Consider the following 7,727-nt stretch of genomic DNA (forward strand, 5'->3'; position numbering starts at 1 on the left):
GTGTGGGAGAACAGGAAGAAGCACCTGGCTCCTGGCTTCAGAAAGGTGCAGCTCCGGCCACTGCAGCCATTTGGGGAGTGAACCAATGGAAGGAAGACCTTTCTCTGTCTCTTCCTCTCACTGTCTATAGCTCTACATCTAAAATAAATAAATAAAATCTTTAAAAATAAAATAAAAAATAAATGCTAGAGATAATTTTTTTAACTGAAACAAATAAATGCTAACAAGTAAAAAGAAAATATTAGAAGGTTGAAAAAAAAAGAAAAAAAAACAACCCTCATTGGCAAGAGTAACTGCACAAATTCAGAATGCTCCAAAAGTAATACGTATTTTATGTAAGCCATTTTACAACTTGCTGTGAAGACTAAGAACATGATGATCACGACATCAAAATGTTAAGAGGCAGGCAAGGAGAGAGGATTGCAGTACAGTGCCTTAGGCTGCTGCCTGTGACACTAGCATCCCATATGTGTTTGGATTTCCACAAGCATAGTGGCTCCTTTTATTGAGCTGAAGTTCATATTTTTTTTTTTTTTTAAAAAAAAAAAAACAGGCAGAGTTAGACAGTGAAAGAGAGAGACAGAGAGAAAGGTCTTCCTTTTCCTTTGGCTTACCCCCCAAGTGGCCGCTACGGCCAGCGCTCTGCGCCGATCTGAAGCCAGGAGTCAGGTGCCTCCCCCTGGTCTCCCATGGGGTGCAGGGCCCAGGGACTTGGGCCATCCTCCACTGCCTTCCCGCACCACAGCAGAGAGCTGGACTGGAAGAGGAACAACCGGGACAGAATCCGGCACCCCAACCAGGACTAGAACCCGGTGTGCAGGCGCTGCAGGCGGAGGATTAGCCTATTGAGCCATGGCGCCGGCCAACTAGCATCCCATATGAACAACGGTTCAAGTCCTGGCCGCTCCACTTCCAATCCATGTCCCTGCTAATGTGCTCAGGAAAGCAGTGGAAGATGGCCCTAGTGCTTGGGCCCCTTCCACCCACATGGGAAACCCAGATGGAGTTCCAGGCTCCTGGCAGTGGCATGGCCCAACCCCGGCCATTGAGGCCATTTGAGGAGTAAAAGAGCAGATGTATGTCTCTCTCTCTCTTTTCCTCTCTCCCTGTAACTCTGCTTTTCAAATACATAAGCCACCCTTTTCTTTGAAAAATAACAGACAAGCAATATTGAAAGAGTAACATCAAATTTCAAATTGTGGGGGAGGAACATAGCACAAATACAGTTGTTTGTTAAAATTTCTTTTTTTCCAAATTGTATCTAATTTGACTACTTTTCTTATTTTTTAAGGACTAAATTGCTTGAAAGGAAGAGTTACAGAAAGAGAGACAGAGAGAGAAGGAGAGACAGAGAGAAAGATATTCCATTTGTTGTTTCACTCCCCAAATGGCCTCAATGGACAGAGAGCGCCCATACAAAGGAGGAGCCAGGAGCTTCTTCTGGGTTTCCCACATGTGTGCCAGGGTCCAAGCACTTGGGCCATCTTCTGCTGCTTTCCCAGGTGCATTAGCAGGAAGCTGGAAGTGGAGCAGTGGGGTCTCGAACCAGTGCCCTTATGTGATGCTTACCCTCTATGCCACAGTGCTGGCCCCTTGTTAGTATTTCTTACATTTTGTTTATTGTTTGACTTCTTCACTGTCTTTATAACCAATGTTAAGTTGTCATCGTTTCAAGATAGCTTGTTGTAGCCTACAAAATAAATTCTTAGTAAGCCTCATGGTGACCACAATGCAAGAAACTAACAAACTTCACAAAAATAATAAGACTCAAAGTACACAGTTAGAGAAAATCACTCATACACAAATGAGGATTGTAAGGGAGGGAGAAGAGAAGAAAGGAATGACAATGAAAAGACAAAACAAATATCAAAATGGCAGTTATAATATTTTACTTATCAACAGTTACAATTAAGTCAATTAACTAAGTTCTCCAATTAAAACATCAGAGTGACCTAATGGGTTCAAAACCAGGATTCCACCTTGTTGCTTACAAGGAATTCCTCTCGCCTGTAAGGACACATGTAGGCTGAAAGTGAAGAAATGGAGAAAGATATTCCTTGCAAATGAAACCCAAAAGAAAGCATAAGTAGCTGCACTCCTATCAGGTAAAATAGATTTTAAATAACAAGCAGTAAAAACAGACGAAGAAGGTCATTACATAATGATAAAGAGCTTAATCCAGCAAGAAGAAATAATACTTATAAATATTTATGTGCCCAATATTGGAGCACCCAAAAATATAAAGCAAATATTAATAGATCTAAAGGGAGAGATAGATCCCAATACAATAATAGTAGTGGAATTTAACACTCCATTTTCAGAAATAGACCACCTAGACAGAAAATAAACAACAAAACAGCAGAGTTAAATTGCACCCAAAATCAACTGAACCTAACAGGCATTTGTAGAACTTTCCATCCAACAGTTGCAGAATACACATTCTTTTCAATACCACATGGAACATTTTCCAGGCTAGATCATCTCATAGGTCACAAAACAAGTCTCAACAAATTTAAAACAATAGAAATCACATTAAGTATTTTTTGACCATTTTGACCATAATGCAATAGAACTAAATATCAATAACAAGGAAAAGGGGGCTGGTGCTGTGGCGTAGTGGACTAAGCCTCCACCTGCAGTGCCGGCATCCCACATGGGCTCCTGTTTGAGTCCCAGCTGCTTAACTTCTGATCCAGCTCTCTGCTGTGGCCTGGGAAAGCAGTAGAGGGTGGCCCAAGTTTGGGCCTCTGCACTCACAAGGGAGATCTGGAGGAAGCTCCTGGCTCCTGGCTTTGGATGGGTGCAGCTTCAGCCATTGTGGCCATCTGGGGAATGAGCCAGCAGATGAAAGATCTCTCTCTCTCTCTCTCTCTGTATCTCTGGATTTCAAATAAATAAATAAATCTAAAAAATAGCAAGGCAAAGTTTAGAAATGACACAAATACAAGAAAATGCAATGACTTATTCTTGAACAGTCCATGGATCAGGAAAGAAATCAAGGAGGAAATTTGAACATTTCTTCAAATGAATGAAAATGGAAACATAACAAACCAAAACCTATGAGACACTATGAAAGGAGCACTGAGAGGGAGTGTATAGTGATCAATGCTGACGTAAAAAGACAAAAACATCGCAAATAAACAACTTAGCACTACACCTTTAGGAGCTAGAATACAAGGACAAATTAAATCCAAAATTGATAGTAGGAAAAAAATTAAAAAAAAAATCAGAGCACAAATATATGATTAAGAGACCAAAAAGAAAAACAAAAATATCAATGAAGCAAAGAGCCAATTCTTGGAAAAGATAAACAAAATTGATAAACCCTTAGCTAGACTAACCAAGAGGAGAGGATTCAAATACACAGAATCAGAAATAAAAATGGAGACATTACAACTGGCACCATAGAAAATCAAAGGCTTGATAGAGATTTCTCTGAATGTACTGCTGAATTTTACCAAACTTCCAAAGAAAGAGGGATTTCTTCCAAATGCCAACATTACCTTGATTCCAAACAGCAGACAAGAACCCAACAAAAAAAGAAAGCCACAGGCCAATATCTTTGATGAACTTTTAGGCAAAAATCCTCAACAAAATACAAGCACATTGAGTCAAACAACATATTAAAAAGATCATTCACAATATGAAGTTGGATTCATCCCATAGATGCAAGGATGGTTCAACATATGCAAATTAATAAATGCTATGCATCACATAATAGAATAACAAACGAAAACATGATCATTTCAATATATGCAGAAAAGACACTTGATAAAATTCAGCATCCCTTTATGGTTAAAAAAAAAAACTCTGACAAATATATATATAAATGGAACATACCTCAATATAATGAAGATCATGTAACAATATGTAACATATATGAAGATGTATGTTATATATGTATATATTTATATGTATATATGTATGTTATATATGTAATATAATGAAGATCATGTAACAAACCAACATCCTATTGTGTGGGGGAAAAGCTGAAGTCTTTCTCTCTAAGATCTGGACCCAGAAAAGAATGCCCACTTTTAGCACTTGTATTCAACATAGCACTGGAAGTCCTGGCAAGAGAAATGAAGCAAAAGAAAAAAATCACGGAGCATCAAATTGGAAGAAAGGAAGTCAAATTGTCACTGTTTTCAGATGATAGGATCTTATATGTAGAAAGCCCAAAATATCCAATCAAAACTCTGTTAGAAATAATAAATAAATTCAGCAAAGTTTCAGGATACAAAGTCAGTGTACAAAAAATCAGTAGCACCAATAATGAATCATCTGAAAAATAAATCAAGAAAGCAACCCCATTTCCAATAACAACAACAACAACAACAAATAACAGTAAAATATCTAGGAATAAATTTAAACAAAGAGGTGAAAGGAGCTGTTTGGTGAAAACTGTTAAGTAATTGACTGAAGAAACAGATGAGGACTCAAAAAATGAAAAGGTATAGTATGTGCACAGGTTAGAAGAATCAGAATCATTAAAATGGTCAACTACATGAAGCAATCCACAAACACAATGTAATCCTTATCAAAATCCCCAAGACAAGATTTTTCACAGAACTAATAAAAAATGTATAAAATTTCTATGGAACTACAAAAGACCCCAAATAGCCAAGGTGATCTAGAACAAAAGAACAAAGCTGAAGCATTTTACTACCTGACTTAACTATATGACAAAGGTACAGTAATTAAAGTAACATATCATTGATATGAAAACAGACCAATGTAATAGAGACCCTCAAAGTAAACCCATATGTCTAAAGACACTTGATCTTTGACAGAGATGCTAAGAACATGCACTGGAAAAATGACAGATTGAATATCCACAAGCAAGAGAATGGAACTAGATACCCATCTTTCTCACCATGTATAAAAATCAGCTCCAAAAGCTTTAAAGACCAAAATGTGAGATCAGAAACTCTGAAGTTATTAGAAGAAAATTAGGGAACCACTTCAGGGCACTGGAATGGGCAAAGGTATTCTGGAGAACACTCCAAAGCACAGGAAATAAAGGGAAAAACAGACCAAAGAGACTTCATCAAACTAAAGAACTTTTTCTCAGTACGTGAAACAGTCAACAAACATACAATCCACAGAATGGGAGAAACTATTTGCAAGCTATACGTCTGACAAGGGGCTGATAGGCAGAACATGTAAGGAACTCAAACAGCTCACTACTAAAAGAACCCACAAATAATCTCATTAAAAAATGGACAGGAGATCTAAACAGACGTTCTCAAAGGAAGACATACAAATAACCAACAGGTACATGACAAAATGCTCCAGATCACCAATCAGCTTGAAAGTATAGTTACATTTACATGGACTAGATAGCACACAATGTATACAGGTATGAAACATCACACAGCAGCCCATAGATAAGCACAATTTTTGTGTCTGTTAAAATATTTTTAAGATAAAATAAGAAAAACTTAAAAAAAAAAACAATTGCCCACATTTCTGTTAGTGAAGGAAGCAAATAACCAAACAATAATTGTCATTTGACTTGTTGGATGCTTTCCTGTGATATCCTCCTTAAAAGTTGTTGTTTTTATTTGACCTGACTTGGAGCTCATCAGTGATAAAATTCTCATCTCAGGGGGATGCTTAAAAAACATCTATAGGCAAGCACCGTGGCTGCCTGAGGCGGTGGATAGCAGTTGGGACAAACAATAGATTAAATTAAAAGAAAAATCTGAAGAATCAGTTATTCATAGGAGCTTTGAAGCAACTGTGACAGATTCCTGGAAATGCAAAAAGCTACACATGCATAAGACTGTGCACATGCTTACGAGAGACACAAGAAGCCCTAAGCTCTTACCTCTGGCTGACCCTGAGCTTCTGCATAAATAGGACATGAAAGTTACAACAGAATTCTCCACTGTGGGTTGAATGCTGAAAATATGCCTCAATATTCATGCAGCACCCCTAAACAAAGAATGTGAGAGTTACTGGATGAAGTTGTTTATGGAAATTTCTGTCCAGTTCATCACCACACTAACTGAAATGGTGAGCAGCCGCCCTTGTGAATGACCAGCGAAATGTGGCTGTGACTTGGAGGACCTATGGGGAGAGCAAGGTCACCCACCGCGTGGAAGCCAAGGCGCCGGAGCCTCCTGACCCGCCAGAGCTGCAGAGTCTGCACGCCAGCGCTGGAAGGGGAGGTGAGAAAAAAACTTCTCGGTAACCCGAGACATTGGAGGGGAAAGGCAGAAAGAGCCTGCAGAGAATGAGGCCTGAAACCCCATTGGGGAAAGTTCACCAGGCTGGCTGGAGGAGAGAAAAAAAATCGAATAAATAAGGGGAACCAGCATGGACATTTAGCCTCTCTCTCCACTCACCTTACAAAGCCGAGCAAGACAAAGGGCAGGCGCCATTTTACGTAAGTAAAGCAGTGTGCGCCATTTTGCATATGTAAAGCAGGTGCCCCTCATTAGCCAAGCAGAAAAACCTGACTCTGGTAAGCAAACGAATACCCACAGGGGCCAGATTTCATACATCAACTACTCTCAATTCCACTCAGCTGTGTGGAATTACTTCCCAACTGAGTGGAAAAAAAAAAAAGAGAGAGAGAGAGAGAGAGAGAGAGAGAGAGAGCTAGAGTGAGCAAGAGAACAATCAGGGTGAATCACCTTTGGCACACCCTTAACCCTGTAGAACCAAAGCTCTCTGGGCACACCCATCACAGCCTCTAAGGATCCATCAAAAGCAGACAGTCCTCTTAATCTAGAGTCACAGTATAACGAGAAAAAAAACAAAGAATATCTCCAATATACCAAACAAATTCAAAAGCCGAGGTAACAAGAACAAGGAAGACACTATGATGCCCCCAAATGAAATAGACACCCCAATTCAAGATTATGAAGATGATGAGATAGAAGAAATGCAAGAAGCAGATCTCAAAAAATTGATAAGAACATTAAGAAGTTCTCAAAAACAAATTCTCGAACTACAGAAATCCTTAATGGACAAGATAGAAAATCTCTCTCATGAAAATGAAATATTAAGGAGGAATCAAAATGAAGTGAAACAGCCAGTAGAAAATGAAACTGTGATAGTGATGAGAAATCATAGTGAAATGAAGAATTCAATAGATCAAATGACAAACACATTAGAGAGCCTTAAAAACTGCTTCTCTGAAGCAGAAGAGAGAATATCAGACTTAGAAGACAGAGCACAGGAAAATATACAATCAAACCAAAGAAAAGAAGAAGAAATTAGAAATCTAAAAAATATTGTCAGGAATCTTCAGGATACTGTTAAAAAACCCAACATTCAGGTTCTAGGAGTTCCTGAAGGCATGGAGAGGGAGAAAGGATTAGAAGGCCTTTTTGGTGAGATATTAGCAGAAAATTTCCCAGGTTTGGAGAAGGACAGAGACATCCTAGTACAGGAAGCTCATAGAACCCCTAATAAACATGAACAAAAGAGATCCTCACCATGACACGTTGTAATTAAACTCACCATAGTGAAACATAAATAAAAGATCCTAAAATGTGCAAGAGAGAAACGTCAGATTACTCTCAGAGGATCTCCAACCAGACTCGCAGCTTGCTTCTCATCAGAAACCCTACAAGCTAGGAGGGAATGGCGAGATATAGCCCAGGTACTAAGAGAGAAAAACTGCCAGCCCAGAATATTATATCCTGCTAAGCTCTCATTTGTGAATGAAGGTGAAATAAAGACCTCTCACAACAAACAGAAATTGAAAGAAT

General features: G+C 38.9%; 1 long non-coding RNA gene across 4 annotated transcripts; it reads right to left on the minus strand.

Moving 5' to 3' along the window:
* Positions 1–1,911: 1,911 nt before the first annotated feature.
* Positions 1,912–6,540, minus strand: LOC149120900 (uncharacterized). Of its 4 annotated transcripts, none has more exons than XR_016224657.1 (4): positions 6,354–6,540; positions 6,101–6,164; positions 5,834–5,940; positions 1,912–2,825 (listed from the first exon to the last, which is right to left on the minus strand). It is a non-coding gene; the product is annotated as an uncharacterized LOC149120900 (long non-coding RNA). The 4 variants fall into 4 exon arrangements; XR_016224658.1 differs by having other exon boundaries at positions 1,912–2,879; XR_016224656.1 differs by lacking the exon at positions 6,101–6,164 and having other exon boundaries at positions 1,912–2,879; positions 6,354–6,538.
* Between the last annotated feature and the right edge of the window lie 1,187 nt (positions 6,541–7,727).

Source organism: Oryctolagus cuniculus, chromosome 18 (assembly GCF_051225735.1).
Source record: "Oryctolagus cuniculus isolate XC-2025 breed Fujian yellow rabbit chromosome 18, ASM5122573v1, whole genome shotgun sequence".
In the NCBI taxonomy this organism is placed as follows: domain Eukaryota; kingdom Metazoa; phylum Chordata; class Mammalia; order Lagomorpha; family Leporidae; genus Oryctolagus; species Oryctolagus cuniculus.